The sequence below is a fragment of the Salmo salar genome, chromosome 22, assembly GCF_965601325.2.
Source record: "Salmo salar chromosome 22, fSalSal1, whole genome shotgun sequence".
In the NCBI taxonomy this organism is placed as follows: domain Eukaryota; kingdom Metazoa; phylum Chordata; class Actinopteri; order Salmoniformes; family Salmonidae; genus Salmo; species Salmo salar.
In genome coordinates this window covers 58,257,429-58,278,040 of record NC_138312.1, presented here as the reverse complement: position 1 = coordinate 58,278,040, position 20,612 = coordinate 58,257,429, and the positions used below count along the sequence as shown (strand labels likewise).

General features: G+C 41.9%; 1 protein-coding gene across 1 annotated transcript in view; it reads left to right on the top strand.

The window, feature by feature from the left end:
* Window positions 1-20,612, top strand: part of grm7 (glutamate metabotropic receptor 7) — a 358,641-nt gene that overhangs the window by 260,868 nt on the left and 77,161 nt on the right. The gene's annotated exons all lie outside the window — the stretch shown is intronic.

Here is a 20,612-nt window from a genome sequence, read left to right as displayed (position 1 = left end):
AGAGTGACAGTTTCTGCTTCTGGTGAGGCAGTAAGGTCACAGAGAATTCACATTTCTAATAAAGTGGACATGATACCCAGGTGCGTGTCAGTTCTCCACAGAGGCAATAAGGTAGAATGAATATCAAGTGATGACGAGGCAATATATGCGATAACCCTGGAATAGCCTGTGGACTCGTGAGCTGAGGAAAGTCAGTGAAGTAGCATTGCTAATAAGTAATGAGTATTGAATTCCTGCCATAACTACATTACCACCTGGTGGCTAAAACTGTAACTACAGATTAAACACTTTGCATACAAATCTTCGATTTTTTTCAATCTTCAGATGGGGAACTTCAAATGAGCCAGAGGCAAGATCAGCCAACCAAGCTGCACTCAAGGATTTTTCATCAGGATTTCTATCTAGAAGCTTCTGGTCTCATCCTCGGTCCAGTGTTTTCCTGGCTCGGTGCATCTCCTCATAGTGTTCTGTCCTGTGAATGCCACGGTCGAGGAGTCCTTGAGATGAAGTGCCCTTTCAGTCAAAAGGGCAGCTCAGGGGCGAAGGGTGCAAATATCCATCATTCTGCTTCGCAAAATGGCACTGAAAAAAGAGCATATGTACATGTGGCAAGAAAAAGTATGTGAACCCTTTGGAATTACCTGGATTTCTGCATAAATTGGTCATCAAATTTGATCTGATCTTCATCTAAGTCACAACAATAGACAAACATAGCGTGCATAAACTAATAACACAGAAAGTATTGTATTTTTCTTGTCTATTTAAACTGATGAACGTCAAGAACAAACGCCTTTTGGAGTGGCCCAGTCAGAGTCCTGACCTCAACCAGATTGAGATGCTGTGGCATGGCCTCAAGAGAGCAGCTCACACCAGACATCCCAAGAATATTGCTGAACTGAAACAGTTTTGTAAAGAGGAATGATCCAAAATCCCTCCTGACCGTTGTGCAGGTCTGATCCTCAACTACAGAAAACGTTTGGTTGAGGTTATTGCTGCCAACGGAGGGTCAACCAGTTATTAAATCCAAGGGTTTACATACTTTTCCCACCCTGCACTGTGAATGTTTACATGGTGTGTTCAATAAAGACATGAAAACATATAATTGTTTGTGTGTTATTAGTTTAAGCAGACTGTGTTAGTCTATTCTTGTGACTTAGATGAAGTTAAGAACAAATTGTATGACCAATTCATGCAGAAATACAGGTTTTTCCAAAGGGTTCACATACTTTTTCTTGCCACTGTACATGTGCCAGGTTCAAGCCCAAATGCACCTGGCAGAGGTAGAGTATTGTGCCTTTTGTTGTCTGGAGTCCACACAAGTTATTTGTCGAGCACATTCAGTACGACCTCTCTTTCTTTGAGACTGCTTACCAGAAGGTTGTGGAATTCATAAAAAATGGTGTGCTCCCAGAAGTTCTTGGGAAAGGGGTTCACTGCGCTGCACATACCATCTGTGATGAATTTAGAATCTTCCTGTAAGCAGGTAGGTTTGTTTTTTGTTGATTTGAAATATGTTAATAATACTTTTTTTTTAATTTTATGATTCAAGCTTGAACTTTTCATTGGAACTGAACTGAATCAATTGTGGATGTACAATTGCTGTAATTTGGTTGGAAACACATTGGCGGACATCCTAATTTGTTCTTGTGTTGGCCAGAAATACAAGGGAGACAACCTCTCTGACATAACGTTCAATGTGGCTGTTGACTCAAACTTGAGAAAAAAGAACCCAAAATGTGTTGATAATTGTTGTCACAAATGGACCCTCAGATTGTTTACTCTTCTTTGAACAGAAAATAAGAATTCCACAATAAAAGGTTTGTATTTTGTTGTAAATGTATTATTGTAGTGAATATGAGGGTACAATTAACTATAACATTTGGTATTTACATGGTCTGGTAGAAGGGATTATTAGTGAACAAGGAATTCACTATTGATCAAAACCCAGACGAATAGCATTTGATAAAATGTAAATATGTTGATTATTGATCAACACTCTGGTTAATGGAATCTGATAATATGGCAACAAATTGACTAATGGTGAATAGTTAGACATTTTTACATAAAAAAAATATTCAAAGAATATTTCCGTGACAGCTATTTGCAAAGTGAGCACAAAAGGGGAGGTTCATTCAGAGGGGACAAAGGAGGGGCACATGTTGCAAAGGGCGCAACACACCTGAACAATATGATCCAGAGGAATGATGTCTCCTGGGGCTCCCTGACAAAGGGTAATTGGGATCGTTCCTTGGAGGATTGTGTGCTTGTTCCTCACAAGTCCTATCACTCTCTCCACATGTATTCTTACAGCAGCAAGACCCCTGGTGGATTAGATTTTGGCAGGAGGCAGTTGTGACTTTTGTTTAGTGAAGGCAGGTATCTTTAGAAGTGCATTTGCTAAACCCACCGACTCCCTAACAGTAAAGCCTCTGTCTGCCAGCACAACATCTTCTGGAGACAGTTTGTTGATGAACCAAGAGTTCTCAGTTATTTGTTTGTCGCTGGTCCTGCCACCCCAATCTCTTGAAACAAAAGAGATGACTTGCTGTAGTGTGATAGGAGGTACTTCACTGTATTGTGATGTTTGTAGTTGGAGTAGGTTTGTGCATGTGCTCGGAGCTGCTTGGGTTTTTCATTGAAGATCTCAAAACAATCAATTATTGATGTACAGTTACTGTTATTTGAACGGAAACACATTGACAGACTTACTCTAATTTGTTCTTTTGTTTGCCCCAAAAATCGAAAATCAAGGGAGACAAATTCTCTGACATAACATTCAACGTTTTGTTAAAACCGCGGGAAGGTGTTGACACAGAAATATGGAAGAAATAACCCAAAAAAGTGCAGCGGCATGTTGAATTTCATTCTCATCAAGGTGATCAGCAAACTGCTGAAAATGTGTCAGGGTTGGTAGCGTTGAGGGACACAGCGATGAATGTGAAGATTACCATGAACCTTGCATAGGATGGCAGGCCTGTCTGCTCCTGGACCCTCTCGTTGTTCTTGAAACTTGCTGCAGGACCTTTTCTCTCTCTCTTAGACGATCAAGCTCAGTCAGCAGAGATGTCCGTCCAACTTCCAGATGTTTGAGAGTTTTCTTGCAGATTCACCGATTGCAAGTGTCCTCCTCTTCCTCTTCCTCCTAGTCGTCCCCTGTAGCCGCATCCATGGGCGTTGTTGTGACATTTTCCTCCATGTCAACCTCCTCTTCCTCCAAGCCACCAACGGGCATTGTGGTGACACCCACCTCCTCCTCCTATGGTGGATCCTGAGCCTTCAGCCTTTTCCCTTTTCAAATCAAATAAAATGTTACATTATTTGTCACATGTGCCGAATACAGCAGGTGAAGACCTTACCACGAAATGCTTACTTACAAGCCCTTAACCAACAGTGCAGTTCAAGAAGAGTTAACCAAATATTTACCAAATAAACTAAAGTGAAAAATAATAAAAAGTAACACAATAAAATAACAATAACGAGGCCATATACAGGGGGTACCGGTACCGAGTCAGTGTGCGGGGGTACAGGTTAGTTGAGATAATTTGTACATGTAGGTAGGGGTGAAGTGGGGGTCACACTCGGACATTCAGAGAGGGGGTATATTATTGTGGCCCAGGTGGCACAAAATCAAAAGTCTGACTGCATGGAGATGCTTGGGAATATGGTCAATACGGGGGACCGTGTTGTGGGTGTTTCAGGGAAAAGGTCTACATTTGACCTCCATCATCTAGGAAGTGACAATGGTTAATAAAATCTCCCCATTTCTGCCTATTTTTTTTGCAGTTTTGCAGGCCTTCTCATACAGCTGCAACTGTACATGCATTAGTAAATCAAGACCTTTCTTGAGTTGGGCTCAGGGATGGTGCAACTGTTGAGAATGTGAGCCAATGGTTGTGTGGGGGAAAGGGTTGAGTGTGTATGAGTGTGTGGGTGTATGTGCGTATCCCACAACTGTTGCGAAGGAGTAAAAGATGTTAGGGATAATATAGGATGATTTACAATAATTGTTTGCTAATATAATAATTGCTTGCAATAATGGCATTTTGGTAATGGCGAGACTGGTGAGAGGTAAAAACCTTTGCATAAATTGCCTACATTACTACAAATATTAATAGCTAATTATGGAAAATTAGAAACAGCATTTTTAACATATATAAATATATATTTTTTGATGGCTATATATAATACAAATGGAGGTGAGGGGATGGAAATGCATTTGGCAGTTGATCTACTTCTGTTCTGTAAATGGCACTGTGTGCTCTTTTCGAAGGATGAATCCCAGTCTGTTCACGGCCATGGGATACGGGGGATCGGGGGTGGTCTGCCAGGCATTAGGATGACAACCCAACTAGGGATGAGGAGAGCTTGGTGGAATAGTGGGGACCAATTGGAGGTTTACTTCGTAGGAATGCAAATATCATGGAACAGCTATATAGACACTCAATCATCATGTAACTTTATAATGGTACGTTTACAAACATATATTTTTGATAAATAGAATTGAAAGTTGTGTCTCATTATGGTAAGTGGTGAAATAAGTATAGCCAGTTACAATTGTAATGGCCTAGCAGATAATAAGAAAAGACAATCAGTATTTACCTGGCTAAAGGAGAAGGAATATAATATCTATTGTTTACAGGAAACTCATTCAACAATTGTAGATGAAGTTTTGTGGAAAAAGGACTGGGGGGGCAAAATATATTTCTCCCATGGGCAAAGAAATTCAAAAGGGGTGATGGTTTGTACTAACAGTAATTTTGATCCAAGTGTGCAAATTGTCCAAACAGATCATCAAGGTAGATGGATTATTTTAAACATGTTATTGGACAATAAACAGATATGGCTTATTAACCTATACGGTCCAAATAATGATGATCCAAGCTTCTTTGAAAATATATATAAGAATTTATCAACTCTACAAGCAACACTAGACTCTATTATTATGGTGGGAGATTTTAATACGGACTTAAATACCTCTATGGACTGGAAAGGAAATCACACTATAAACTATCACCCTCAGGCACTTAAGGAAATCATGAATATCATGGATATATTGGAATTAGTGGATATATGGAGACTTAAATACTCTGACCTAGTGAGATATACATGGCGGAGGCTTAATCAAGCTAGTCGTCTTGACTACTTTCTTATGCCATTCTCTCTGGCACCAAAAGTTTAAAAAGTGTTGATAGGGAACAGAATGCGGTCAGATCATCAGATAATTGGCATATAGTGAGAGAAAAAAGTATTTGATCCCCTGCTGATTTTGAAAGTTTGCCCACTGACAAAGAAATGATCAGTCTATAATTTTAATGGTAGGTTTATTTGAACAGTGAGAGACAGAATAACAACAAAAAAATCCAGAAAAATGCATGTCAAAAATGTTATAAATTGATTTCCATTTTAATGAGGGAAATAAGTATTTGACCCCTCTGCAAAACATGACTTAGTACTTGGTGGCAAAACCCTTGTTGGCAATCACAGAGGTCAGACGTTTCTTGTAGTTGGCCACCAGGTTTGCACACATCTCAGGAGGGATTTTGTCCCACACCTCTTTGCAGATTTTCTCCAAGTCATTAAGGTTTCGAGGCTGACGTTTCGTAACTCGAACCTTCAGCTCCCTCCACAGATTTTCTATGGGATTAAGGTCTGGAGACGGGCTAGGCCACTCCAGGACCTTAATGTTCTTCTTCTTGAGCCACTCCTTTGTTGCCTTGACCGTGTGTTTTGGGTCATTGTCATGCTGGAATACCCATCCACGACCCATTTTCAATGCCCTGGCTGAGGGAAGGAGGTTCTCACCCAAGATTTGACGGTGCATGGCCCTGTCCATCATCCCTTTGATGCGGTGAAGTTGCCCTGTCTCCTTAGCAGAAAAACACCCCCAAAGCTTAAAACCTCTTACATCTAGACGTTCCGCTAGCGGAACACCTGCTCCAATATCCAATGATAGGCGTGGCGCGAATTACAAATTCCTCAAAAATACAAAAACTTCAATTTTTCAAACATATGACTATTTTACAGCATTTTAAAGACAAGACTCTCCTTTATCTAACCACACTGTCCGATTTCAAAAAGGCTTTACAGCGAAAGCAAAACATTAGATTATGTCAGCAGAGTACCAAGCCAGAAATAATCAGACACCCATTTTTCAAGCTAGCATATAATGTCACAAAAACCCAGAAGACAGCTAAATGCAGCACTAACCTTTGATGATCTTCATCAGATGACACACCTAGGACATTATGTTTATGCATGTTTTGTTCAATCAAGTTCATATTTATATCAAAAACCAGCTTTTTACATTAGCATGTGACGTTCAGAACTAGCATACCCCCCGTAAACTTCCGGGAATTTGCTAACAATTTACTAAATTACTCACAATAAACGTTCACAAAAAGCATAACAATTATTTTAAGAATCATAGATACAGAACTCCTCTATGCACTCGATATGTCCGATTTTAAAATAGCTTTTTGGTGAAAGCACATTTTGCAATATTCTAAGTACATAGCCCAGCCATCACAGGCTAGCTATTTAGACACCCGGCAAGTTTAGCACTCACCAATATCAGATTTACTATTATAAAAGTTTGATTACCTTTTGTTGTCTTCGTCAGAATGCACTCCCAGGACTGCTACTTCAATAACAAATGTTGGTTTGGTCCAAAATAATCCATCGTTATATCCGAATAGCGGCGCAATTCGTGACAAAAAAAATCTAAATATTCCATTACCGTACTTCGAAGCATGTCAACCGCTGTTTAAAATCCATTTTTATGCCATTTTTCTCGTAAAAAAGCGATAATATTCCGACCGGGAATCTCCTTTTCGGCAAACAGAGGAAAAATCACAAAGACGGGGGCAGCCAGGGCACGCGCCTAAGCCCACAGTCCCTTGATCGGCCACTTGAGAAAGGCGATAATGTGTTTCAGCCTGGGGCTGGAATGACGACATTCTGTTTTTTCCCGGGCTCTGAGCGCCCATGGAAGACGTAGGAAGTGTCACGTTAGAGCAGAGATCCTTTGTAAAAGATAGAGATGGCAAAGAAGTTCAAGAAATGGTCAGACAGGCCACTTCCTGTAAAGGAATCTCTCAGGTTTTGACCTGCCATTTGAGTTCTGTTATACTCACAGACACCATTCAAGCAGTTTTAGAAACTTTGGAGTGTTTTCTATCCAAAACCAATAATTATATGCATATTCTAGTTACTGGGCAGGAGTAGTAACCAGATTAAATCGGGTACGTTTTTTATCCAGCCGTAAAAATACTGCCCCCTAGCCATAAGAGGTTATAATGCAAATCAATTTATAACATTTTTGACATGCGTTTTTCTGGATTTTTTGGTTGTTATTCTGTCTCTCACTGTTCAAATAAACCTACCATTATAATTATAGACGGATCATTTCTTCGTCAGTGGGCAAATGTACAAAATCAGCAGGGGATCAAATACTTTTTTCCCCTCACTGTATATATTACTCTTACAGAATTTTGACGTGGGCGAGGATATTGGAAATTTAATCAAAGCCTACTAGATGATAAATTGGTTAGAACTAGGACAGAAGAATTTATAACTGACTTTCAGACAGAACATAGGTACAGCATATCCCCTTATGGTATGGGACACTTTTAAAATGTGCCTTTTGAGGCCATTCAATTCAGTATTCATCCATAAAACAAAAGCAATTTAGATCGAAGGAGTCCATATTAACAAAGGAAATTGAAGGACTAACAGTACAGCTTGATAGCAATAAAAAGTTAGAGGAAAAACAAAAAGAAATGGAGGAACTTATTCAAGAAAGATCCAGTGTAATATATTATAAAAAATAAAGCGAACTGGTGTCACGTCCTGACAGGTATAGGGTATATTTGGTCATTGTGGTTTGGTCAGGACGTGGCAGAGGGGAGTTGATGTATGTTTATGGGGTTTGTCACTGGTCTATGTCTGTGGTTCTATGTCTAGTTAATTGGGGTTGGACTCTCAATTGAAGACAGGTGTGTTGAGTTGCCTTTGATTGGGAGTCCTATATAGTAGGGTGTGTTTGTCTTTGTGTTTCGTGGGTAGTTGTTTTTTGCACTGCTAGTTATAGCCTGCGAAACTGTCTCCTGTCGTGTTGTCTGCATTTATTGTTTTTTTCGTGATCAACGTGTTCAATAAACATGATGTTGAGCACACAACCTGCTGCGTATTGGTCCACGTTCTCCGACAGTGATTTCGCGATATTGTCAGAAGACGAGGAACGTGACAGAATTACCCATCAAACAAGGACCAAGCAGCGGAGGAGGGAGCAGCGCCAGGAGGAGCAAGGATCCTGGACCAGGGAGAGAAAGGACTGGACATGGGAGGACATCCTGGACGGCAAGGGATCCTACACTTGGGAAGAGATCCTGGTCGGAAGGGATCGCCTCCCATGGGAACAGGTAGAGGCACTCAGAAGAGTGGAGGCAGCAGGAAAGAAGGACCAACGGCAACGGTATGAGGGAACACAGCTGGGAAGGAAGCCCGAGAGTGGCCCGCCGTGCCGGATCTGCCAGAATGGCCCGCCGTGCCGGATCTGCCAGAGTGGCCAGCCAGCCGGGCGCAGCAAGGGTCGTCAGCCAGCCGGGCGCAGTCATCGGCGCCCGCCAGCCGGGCGCAGCCATCGCCGCCCGCCAGCCGGGCGCAGCAAGGGACACCCGCCAGCCGGGCGCAGCCATTGCCGCCAGCCGGGCGCAGCCAGGGTGGTCCGCCAGCCGGGCGCAACAAGGGTCGCCCGCCAGCTGGGCGCAGCCATGGTCGCCCGCCAGCCGGGTGCAGCAAGGGTCGTCAGCCAGCCGGGCGCAGTCATCGGCGCCCGTCAGCCGGGCGCAGCCATCGCCGCCCGCCAGCCGGGCGCAGCAAGGGACACCCGCCAGCCGGGCGCAGCCATTGCCGCCCGCCAGCCGGGCGCAGCCAGGGTCGTCCGCCAGCCGGGCGCAACAAGGGTCGCCCGCCAGCTGGGCGCAGCCATGGTCGCCCGCCAGCCGAGTGCAGCAAGGGTCGTCAGCCAGCCGGGCGCAGTCATCGGCGCCCGTCAGCCGGGCGCAGCCATCGCCGCCCGCCAGCCGGGCGCAGCCATCGCCGCCCGCCAGCCGGGCGCAGCCAGGGTCGTCCGCCAGCCGGGCGCAACAAGGGTCGCCAGCCGGGCGAAGTCAGGGTCGCCCACCAGACCTTCGGCGTGGCCAGGTGCGCCACCTAAGAGGGGTGGGGCAGAGGCCACGTCCCGCACCTGAGCCGCCGCCGTAAGAAGGCCCACCCAGACCCTCCCCTTCAGTGTCAGGTTTTGTGGCCGGAGTCCGCACCTTGGGGGGGGGGGGGGGGGGGGGGGCACTGTAACGCCCTGGCCATAGAGAGGGGTTTTTTGTTCTTTATTTTGGTTAGGCCATGGTGTTACATTGGGTGGGCGTTCTATGTTCTTTTTCTATGTTTTTGTATTTCTTTGTTTTGGGCCGTGTGTGGCTCCCAATCAGGCACAGCTGAAGTTCGTTGTGGTTGATTGGGAGTCACACATAAGTGCATGTTTTTCCGTTGGGGTTTTGTGGGTAATTGTTTCTGTTATTGTGTTTCACCTGACAGGACTGTTTGGCTGTCGGTTTCCTTGTTTTGTTTTTGTATAGTGTTCTTGCTTAATTAAATATGATGAACACTAACTCCGCTGCGTTTTGGTCCACTCTCTCTCATGGCAGTCGTTACAACTGGATGGAATATGGGAAAAATGCACCAAATTCTTTTTCAATCTTCAATATAGAAATGCTACCAAAAATGTTTTATTGAAACTTGTTACAAATGAGTCACGCATGATTCACAGAATTATATTTTTAAAGAGAAAGTAAAGTACTTTAAGAATATGTTTTCGTTTCAGTCTCCTCCATCTCCACTAACTGAAACGAATTGTTCTGGATTTTTTCATAATAATAATGTCAAATTAACATCTGTACAGAAAGACTCATGTGAAGGCCAAATTACAGAGGAGGAACTTCTTGATGCAATTAAAGCCTTTAAGGCTGGGAAAACTCCAGCGCTGGATGGCATACCAGTGGAAGTAAACAAAACCATTTTTGATATACTCAGAGGACCATTATTAGCATGTTTTAACCACTCCTATATAAATGGTAGATTATCAGACAGGCAACAAGAAGGTCTGATATCATTATTACTGAAACAGGACCCAAGTGGTATATATAAAGATCCAGTCCATTTAAAAAATTGGAGACCTCTTACACTTCAGTGTTGTGATGCATAAATCCTAGCAAATTGCTTGGCGCATAGAATTAAAAAAGTATTGTCAGATATTACTCATCCTAATCAGACATTTTTTTTTTACATGGACAATACATTGGCAATAATATAAGACAAGTATTGGAAACAATAGAATACTATGAAATATCGGGGACACCAGGCCTGGTTTTCATTGCTGATTTTGAAAAGGCTTTTGATAAAGTATGACTGGAGTTTATACATAAATGCCTAGAATATTTCAATTTGGGGGAATCTCTTATAAAATGGGTTAAAGTTATGTATAGTAACCCTAGGTGTAAAATAGTAAATAATTGCAACATCTCAAAAAGTTTTAAACTAGATAGAGGAGTAAAGCAAGGTTGTCAACTATCGACATATCTATGTATTATTGCAATCAAAATGTTAGCTGTTAAAATTAGATCAAACAATAATATACTGCTCAAAAAAATAAAGGGAACACTTAAACAACACATCCTAGATCTGAATGAAAGAAACAATCTTATTAAATACTTTTTTCTTTACATAGTTGAATGTGCTGACAACAAAATCACACAAAAATAATCAATGGAAATACAATTTATCAACCCATGGAGGTCTGGATTTGGAGTCACACTCAAAATTAAAGTGGAAAACCACACTACAGGCTGATCCAACTTTGATGTAATGTCCTTAAAACAAGTCAAAATGAGGCTCAGTAGTGTGTGTGGCCTCCACGTGCCTGTATGACCTCCATACAATGCCTGGGCATGCTCCTGATGAGGTGGCGGATGGTCTCCTGAGGGATCTCCTCCCAGACCTTGACTAAAGCATCCGCCAACTCCTGGACAGTCTGTGGTGCAATGCGACGTTGGTGGATGGAGCAAGACATGATGTCCCAGATGTGCTCAATTGGATTCAGGTCTGGGGAACGGGCGGGCCAGTCCATAGCATCAATGCCTTCCTCTTGCAGGAACTGCTGACACACTCCAGCCACATGAGGTCTAGCATTGTCTTGCATTAGGAGGAACCCAGGGCCAACCGCACCAGCATATGGTCTCACAAGGGGTCTGAGGATCTCATCTCGGTACTTAATGGCAGTCAGGCTACCTCTGGCGAGCACATGGAGGGCTGTGCGGCCCCCCAAAGAAATGCCACCCCACACCATGACTGACCCACCGCCAAACCAGTCATGCCGGAGGATGTTGCAGGCAGCAGAACGTTCTCCACGGCGTCTCCAGACTCTGTCACATCTGTCACGTGCTCAGTGTGAACCTGCTTTCATCTGTGAAGAGCACAGGGCGCCAGTGGAAAATTTGCCAATATTGGTGTTCTCTGGCAAATGCCAAACGTCCTGCACGGTGTTGGCCTGTAAGCACAACCCCCACCTGTGGACGTCGGGCCCTCATACCACCCTCATGGAGTCTGTTTCTGACCGTTTGAGCAGACACATGCACATTTGTGGCCAGCTGGAGGTCATTTTGCAGGGCTCTGGCAGTGCTTCTCCTGCTCCTCCTTGCACAAAGGCGGAGGTAGCGGTCCTGCTGCTGGGTTGTTGCCCTCCTACGGCCTCCTCCACGTCTCCTGATGTACTGGCCTGTCTCCTGGTAGCGCCTCCATGCTCTGGACACTACGCTGACAGACACAGCAAACCTTCTGGCCATAGCTCGCATTGATGTGCCATCCTGGATGAGCTGCACTACCTGAGCCACTTGTGTGGGTTGTAGACTCCGTCTCATGCTACCACTAGAGTGAAAGCACCGCCAGCATTCAAAAGTGACCAAAACATCAGCCAGGAAGCATAGGAACTGAGAAGTGGTCTGTGGTCCCCACCTGCAGAACCACTCCTTTATTGGGGGTGTCTTGCTAATTGCCTATAATTTCCACCTATTGTCTATTCCATTTGCACAACACCATGTGAAATGTATTGTCAATCAGTGTTGCTTCCTAAGTGGACAGTTTGATTTCACAGAAGTGTGATTGACTTGGAGTTACATTGTGTTTTTTAAGTGTTCCCTTTATTTTTTTGAGCAGTGTATAAAGGGATTAGAAATCCGTGGCTTAAAAACGAAGGTGTCATTGTCACAGTTGTCGTATGGATTGGACCAAAACGCAGCGGGAATATGTATACTCATCTTCTTTTTATTTTGAAGAAGGAGAAACAACTAAATACGTATACAAAAAAAGAACAAAACTAAACAGTCCTGTCAGGTGCAACAAACACTAAACAAGGAACAACTACCCACAAATCCCATAGAAAAACACCCCTCTTAAATAGGACCTTCAATTAGAAGCAACTAGGAGCAGCTGCTTCCAATTGAAGGTCAACCCAACAAACACCACATAGAAATAGACATACTAGAACTAACATAGAAATAGACTAACAACAACATAACCCAACAAACCCCGAAACACTCTAAACAAACACCCCTCTTAAATAACAACATAACCCAACAAACGCCGAAACACTCTAAACAAACACACCCCTGCCACATCCTGACCAAACTACAATAACAAATAATCCCTTATACTGGTCAGGACGTGACAGTCATTGTACGCTGATGATTCATGTTTTCTTTTAAAACCACAATTAGAATCTCACCACGGCCTCATAGAGGATCTAGATGCTTTTGCTATCCTATCTGGATTAAAACCAAATTATGATGTGTACTATATTACGTATTGGATCACTAACAAATGCACATTTTACATTACTATGTAGTTTACCAATTCAATGGCCTGACGGAGTTGTGGACATACAATACCCAAAATAATTCAATTATCTAACTCCAATACATTTTTATAGAAAGTTAGCAAAAATAGATAAGATTTTATACCTGTCTATTTGTGGAAAAATCACCCTGATTAACTCTTTAGTAATATCACAGTTGACCTATTTGCTTATTGTTTTGCCTACACCTAGTGACCTGCTTTTTAAATGATATGAACAAAAAATATTCAATTTTATTTGGAATGGCAAGCCAGACAAAATTAAAAGGTCCTACTTATATAACGAATATGAATTCGGAGGGCAGAAATGATTAAATATTAAATCATTAGACCTCTCACTAAAGGTATCAGTCATACAAAAGTTATACTTAAAACCAAACTGGTTCTCTAGTAAATTGGTAGGAATGTCTCATTCTATATTCAAGAATGGGCTTTTCCCCTTTATTCAGATTACACCTGCCCACTTTCGGTTGTTTGAAAAAGAAATAATCTCTAAAAATATCTTAATTTTTTAAACAAGCCTTAGAAAGTTGGTTGCAATTTCAGTTTAATCCACCTGAAAAGACAGAACAAATAATACAACAAATATTGTGGTTAAACTCAAATATACTAATTCATAATAAAACATATTTTTTTGAAGAAATGTTTAAAAAAGGTACAATTTTAGTGAATGATATCATAAATAGGACTGCTGGAGTTATGTCACACATGCAACTAACACAGACATATGGAAATGTCTGCTCAACCCAAAATTACAACCAAATAATTGCAGCATTACCACAAAAATGTAAGAGGCAAGTAGAAGGGGAAAAAAGTAAGGAACTTGTATGTCGACCCTGTATTAAAGACAATAAATGGTTAAAGAAAAGTGTGATGAATAAAAACATATACCAATTTCATTTAAGGACCAAAAATCTGACAGTTGTGCCATATAAATTGCAAAATAGTTGGGAAGAGATTTTCAATGTACCCATTCCATGGCACATGGTTTATGAATTGATACGCAAAACAACGCTGGATTCAACACTTCACAGTTTTCAATTGAAATTACTATACAAAATTCTTGCAACCAATAGAATGTTATATATATGGGGAATACAATCTTCCCAGCTGTGCAGATTCTGCTGTGAGGAGGCAGAGTCATTAGATCATTTATTTTTGTACTGTCCATATGTAGCTCGTTTTTGGTCACAGGTCCAGGAATGGCTGAAGAATTGCAACATTTGCCTAGAACTAACGCTGCAGATAGCAATACTGGGTGATTTGAAAAGCCATACTCAATCAATCAATAATATAATAATTATTTTAGCAAAAATGTTTATATTTAATTTACAATCTGTAGAAGGTATGAGAACAGAAAGGTTCAGTACTTTTGTGAAGCATCACATCACAGTTGAATAATATATGGCACATAGAAATCCAAAGTGGATGGTGTTGAGAGCTAGATGGGAGGGGTTGAATGGAGCTGAAGGGTGGGACTAATAACAAGTTAACCAATGTAAAACATACGGGGTCTGTAAAACGTATATAGGTTCAGAAATGTTGTGAAATAGCACAGTTACAAATAGAAATCAAACTGGATGGACATCAGAAATAGAGGAAGGACTAAAAACAAACAAAATATTACTATTGTAAAATAGATTGTGTCTGTAAAATGTGTATAGTATGTATAAACTGAAGGTAGAAGCCTAAGTGTTATTGTTTATTAGTTTACTCCAATTGGGGAAAGGGTGGTGGGGTTTGCAGGAAATAATAAAGGTATATTATAAAAAAGTATCTATATCTATATAGGTATGTGTATTTATATATGTGTATATGTTTGCATATGTGTATGTATATGGATATATATATTTAGCTAAAAAAGCTATGTGGGATTGGAAATGATGCAGACAATTACATTGTCGGAAGCAACGTTATTTACGCAATATTAAGCTGATCCACCCCTTAAAAGAAATACAAAAGAAATACAAATGTTGTCCCGTGTGGCTCAGTTGGTAGAGCATGGTGTTTGCAACGCCAGGGTTGTGGGTTCAATTCCCACGGGGGACCAGTACGGGAAAAAAAATTATGAAATGTATGCATTCACTACTGTAAGTTGCTCTGGATAAGACTGTCTGCTCTATGACTAAAATGTAAAAAAAAGGTAGGGTTGAAGTGACTATGCATAGATAATAAACAGTGAGTTGTAGCAGTGTACAAAACAAATGAAGGGAGGGAACGGTGTCAATGTAAATAGTCCGGCTTCTTTTTGATGAATTGTTCAGCAGTCTTATGGCTTGGGGGTAGAAGCTGTTCAGCAGTCTTATGGCTTGGGGGTAGAAGCTGTTCAGCAGTCTTATGGCTTGGGGGTAGAAGCTGTTCAGCAGTCTTATGGCTTGGGGGTAGAAGCTGTTCAGCAGTCTGATGGCTTGGGGGTAGAAGCTGTTCAGGAGTCTTATGGCTTGGGGGTAGAAGCTGTTCAGGAGTCTTATGGCTTGGGGGTAGAAGCTGTTCAGCAGTCTTATGGCTTGGGGGTAGAAGCTGTTCAGCAGTCTTATGGCTTGGGTTAGAAGCTGTTCAGCAGTCTTATGGCTTGGAGGTAGAAGCTGTTCAGCAGTCTTATGGCTTGGGGGTAGAAGCTGTTCAGCAGTCTTATGGCTTGGGGGTAGAAGCTTTTCAGCAGTCTTATGGCTTGGGGGTAGAAGCTGTTAAGGAGCCAAATCTTTTCAGTCTCCTGAGGGGGAAAAGGTTTTGTCCTGCCCTCTTCATCTCCCGTCTGGTTTCACATTTCTTTAGGCTGTAGTGACAGGTGTCTTTCTCACTGGATGTCAGGTGGAAGAAGACCGATGGCACGTAGTCTGGGCTCAGTCGATTAACACTTTTCCATGTGAAAAGATTCAGTAGTTAGCATCAGCTAAAGTTATCTGCTTCATGTTATTCTCGTAGTAATTCGTATGGAGTAAGTTTAATAGTTGAAAGACTGACCACTCTTGCAATAGAGATAGATTAGAAGGTTATTTCATTAAAATGCTAATATCTGGTAGATAAACATATAAGTGTAACCGATGTGAAATGGCTAGTTAGTTAGCGGTGGTGCGCGCTAATAGCGTTTCAATCAGTGACGTCACTCGCTCTGAGACTTGAAGTAGGGTTTCCCCTTGCGTTGCAAGGGCCGCGGCTTTTGTGGCGCAATGGGTAACGATGCTTCGTGGGGTGTCAGTTGTTGATGTGTGCAAGGGTCCCTGGTTTGAGCCCAGGTTGGGGCGAAGAGAGGGACGGAACCTACACTGTTACATACGGATGGCCCTGATTTTGGCTGTAGCCAGTGTGATGCTTTTGTCATCCTTCCCTAAGCCTTCCTTCATTCCCTCTCAGAGCCGCTCATCATGTAAAGATGGATAGCTAGCTAGCTAACATTAGTTAAGTAATCAAAAATTAATTGTGGCCTGATGATGACAGTATCAAGGCTGAACAAGTTGAATTTACTCAAGTTGATGATTTACAATGTACTGCATAGCTATGTAGCAAACTGTGACAAGGCCTACCAGACACGAAATGCGCACTGTAAAACCGAGAGTCCTCCGTGGGCGTCCATTCATCCCTTCGTAAGGCAGCCAGCCACCTTTACCGATGTTCTAAATCAGTGGGGATGCGATGGAAGTTAAACCCTTTCCATTCGGGCCACGATTTTCAGAGGCGACAGCACAACATATTACAGGCATGTTGGCTAATTCAGAGATTTAGATACTAGTTTTAATTTAATTTCAATGGAGCGATGTTAATGAGTTGGGCTACGCTATTGAACTGCACAGCGAGCATCACTGCCTATGACGTCAGTTGTATCCATGAACATCTTAGTTAAATGCAGTGACTGTAAGTCACTCTGACCCATACCTTAGTTAAATGCGGTGATTGTAAGTCACTCTGACTTATATCTTAGTTAAATGCAGTGGCTGTAAGTCACTCTGACCTATACCTTAGTTAAATAAAGTGGCTATAAGTCTCTCTGACCTATACCTTAGTTAAATTCAGTGGCTATAAGTCACTCTGACCTATACCTTGGTTAAATGCGGTGATTGTAAGTCACTCTGACCTATACCTTAGTTAAATGCGGTGATTGTAAGTCACTCTGACCTATACCTTCGTTAAATAAAGTGGCTGTAAGTCACTCTGACTTATATCTTAATTAAATGCAGTAACTATAAGTCACTCTGACCTATACCTTAGTTAAATGCAGTGACTGTAAGTCACTCTGACCTATACCTTAGTTAAATGCAGTGGCTGTAAGTCACTCTGACCTATACCTTAGTTAAATAAAGTGGCTATAAGTCTCTCTGACCTATACCTTAGTTAAATTCAGTGGCTATAAGTCACTCTGACCTATACCTTAGTTAAATAAAGTGGCTATAAGATACTCTGACCTATACCTTAGTTAAATGTGGTGACTGTAAATTGCTCTGGATAAGCCCTAAATATAATTTAAATGTCAGAACATTAAAACATGAAACCCAAAGCACTAAAATGTACAGACAGTACGAGCAGAAATTTGATATATATGTAAATGTGACTGTTGAGGCATATTTGGCTGTGATTTTCCATATGGTTTTCTCGAGTTGATGATGCTAGTGTATTTTTAAGATATATCAGCTGACTACTTACGTCACCTACTAACAAAACAGAGAGATGTTTAATTGGCTATTATGGCTCAAATTATTGCAAAGGCAAATGAGCGGGAGAGAGAGAGAGAGAGAGTGATAGAGAAAGAAAGAGAAGGAGAGGGAGAGAGATAGGGAGGGAGGTGAGAGAGAGTAATGAGAGAGTAGAGAGAGAGCGAGGAGAGAGAGAGAGAGCGAGCAAAGGACTGGCTGAGAGTGATAAGAGTGTGTAGGCTGGAGGCAGAATGACAGCAGATTAATACTTTCCTCTCCTATCCTTCCCACTGGTTGAATCAACGTTGTTTCCACGTCATTTCAATTAAATTACCGTATACCAACGTTGAACGCACATTGAATTGACGTCTCCACCCAGTGTTTTTCCTCTTCCTGTATCAACTGGAATATTCCATTCCACTTTTCCTTAACTCCAGCTTCACTGGATGTGGCTCTCTGTGTTGGTCAATATACAGCAAATGATTTGGAAAGCATATTGGAATCATAAAACAACAACCATCTGGCAGTATATTCTAAAGACCCACATGTAGGCTACAGTAAAACTCTTTTAGTAGATAATTTACCAACACAGATGTTTACTGGTTGTTAACTTGTTGTTTACTTGTTTTTCTTGAAGTATGATACTGATGGTTTTAAACCGGCTTCTCATCTGACACCTCAGATTAACAAGGTAAAGTAGATAGTGTATATTGATCTGCTTATCCCTGAAAGTGTTTGAAATGTCAGCAAATCTATATCTGTAGGGTAAGTAATGACTGACCTTAGTTCAGATATCCCTGGTCCCATTACTGACCGTAGATCAGATTTCCCTGGTCCCATTACTGACCTTAGATCAGATATCCCTGGTCCCATTACTGACCATAGATCAGATATCCCTGGTCCCATTACTGACCATAGATCAGATATCCCTGGTCCCATTACTGACCGTAGATCAGATTTCCCTGGTCCCATTACTGACCTTAGATCAGATATCCCTGGTCCCATTACTGACCATAGATCAGATATCCCTGGTCCCATTACTGACCATAGATCAGATATCCCTGGTCCCATTACTGACCATAGATCAGATTTCCCTGGTCCCATTACTGACTGTAGATCAGATTTCCCTGGTCCCATTACTAACCGTATATCAGATATCCCTGGTCCCATTACTGACCGTAGATCAGATATCCCTGGTCCCATTACCGACCGCAGATCAGATATCCCTGGTCCCATTACTGACCGTAGATCAGATTTCCCTGGTCCCATTACTGACCGCAGATCAGATATCCCTGGTCCCATTACTGACCGCAGATCAGATATCCCTGGTCCCATTACTGACTGTAGATCAGATTTCCCTGGTCCCATTACTGACTGTAGATCAGATTTCCCTGGTCCCATTACTGACTGTAGATCAGATTTCCCTGGTCCCATTACTGACCGTAGATCAGATTTCCCTGGTCCCATTACTGACTGTAGATCAGATTTCCCTGGTCCCATTACTGACCGTAGATCAGATATCCCTGGTCCCATTACTGACCGTAGATCAGATTTCCCTGGTCCCATTACTGACCGTAGATCAGATTTCCCTGGTCCCATTACTGACTGTAGATCAGATTTCCCTGGTCCCATTACTGACTGTAGATCAGATTTCCCTGGTCCCATTACTGACCGTAGATCAGATTTCCCTGGTCCCATTACTGACTGTAGATCAGATTTCCCTGGTCCCATTACTGACCGTAGATCAGATATCCCTGGTCCCATTACTGACCGTAGATCAGATTTCCCTGGTCCCATTACTGACCGCAGATCAGATATCCCTGGTCACATTACTGCAGTTTGAGAATTGGGGACTATAAGGTAACATCTGCAGTTTTGTCAAATGTTATTGACATAGTCTTGACCTGTTCAATGTTCTCTACCTACAGTATATTGTACTGTAAATACCCAAACTCATGTTTTTAAGTTCAAAATAATACTTGATAATAATTGATGAAACCATTCAAACCGATGAGGGTTAGGAACTTTAAACCCAATAATCATATTTCTGCAGATAAAACCCATCTCTATTTATCATTCACTCCTACAGCAATGTTCCTAACTGAGACATTGGCAAATGTGGAGCATGTCAATCACCTTAAACAAATAGATTATCTGCATGTGTGTGTTTTTTATGTGTGTGTGTGTGTGTAAGTGTGTGTAAGTGTGTGTGTGTGTGCGTTTATATCAGAACAGTGGCATTTCCAAGACTCATGATAGGTGCGTTTGTGTGTGTGTGTGCGTGCGTTAGTGACGTCCTTGCGGTTATATCTGCTGGGCGGACGGGTTTAAGTTCATGAAATATTGTGTAGATGAACGACGGGTGGGTGGCGAGCGGGTTGAACAAAGAGAAAACAATGCTTTAAAATCCATTAATGTGTAATTCTTGTGCAATTTATACAGTATATATATATATATATATATATATATATATATATATATATATATAATATATATATATATATATATATAAAGGCTACTTCATTATTTGTTTCTACCATTAGTGCGTAGCCTAAGCCTAGCTATAGGGCCTAAGTGCAGAGTGCCAAATACACGCCAACTGCCAAATGCTTTTTGGAACTTGGGAAGAAAAATGTAACATCAATCCATTAACATTTACATTTACATTTACGTCATTTAGCAGATGCTCTTATCCAGAGCGACTTACAAATTGGGGCATTCACCTTATGATATCCAGTGGAACAACCACTTTACAATAGTACATCTATATATTTTTTTGGGGGGGAGGGTAGGGGGGGGGAGGGTTAGAAGGATTACTTAATCCTATCCCAGGTATTCCTTAAAGAGGTGGGGTTTCAGGTGTCTCCGGAAGGTGGTGATTGACTCCGCTGTCCTGGCGTCGTGAGGGAGCTTGTTCCACCATTGGGGTGCCAGAGCAGCGAACAGTTTTGACTGGGCTGAGCGGGAACTGTGCTTCCGCAGAGGTAGGGAGGCGAGCAGGCCAGAGGTGGATGAACGCAG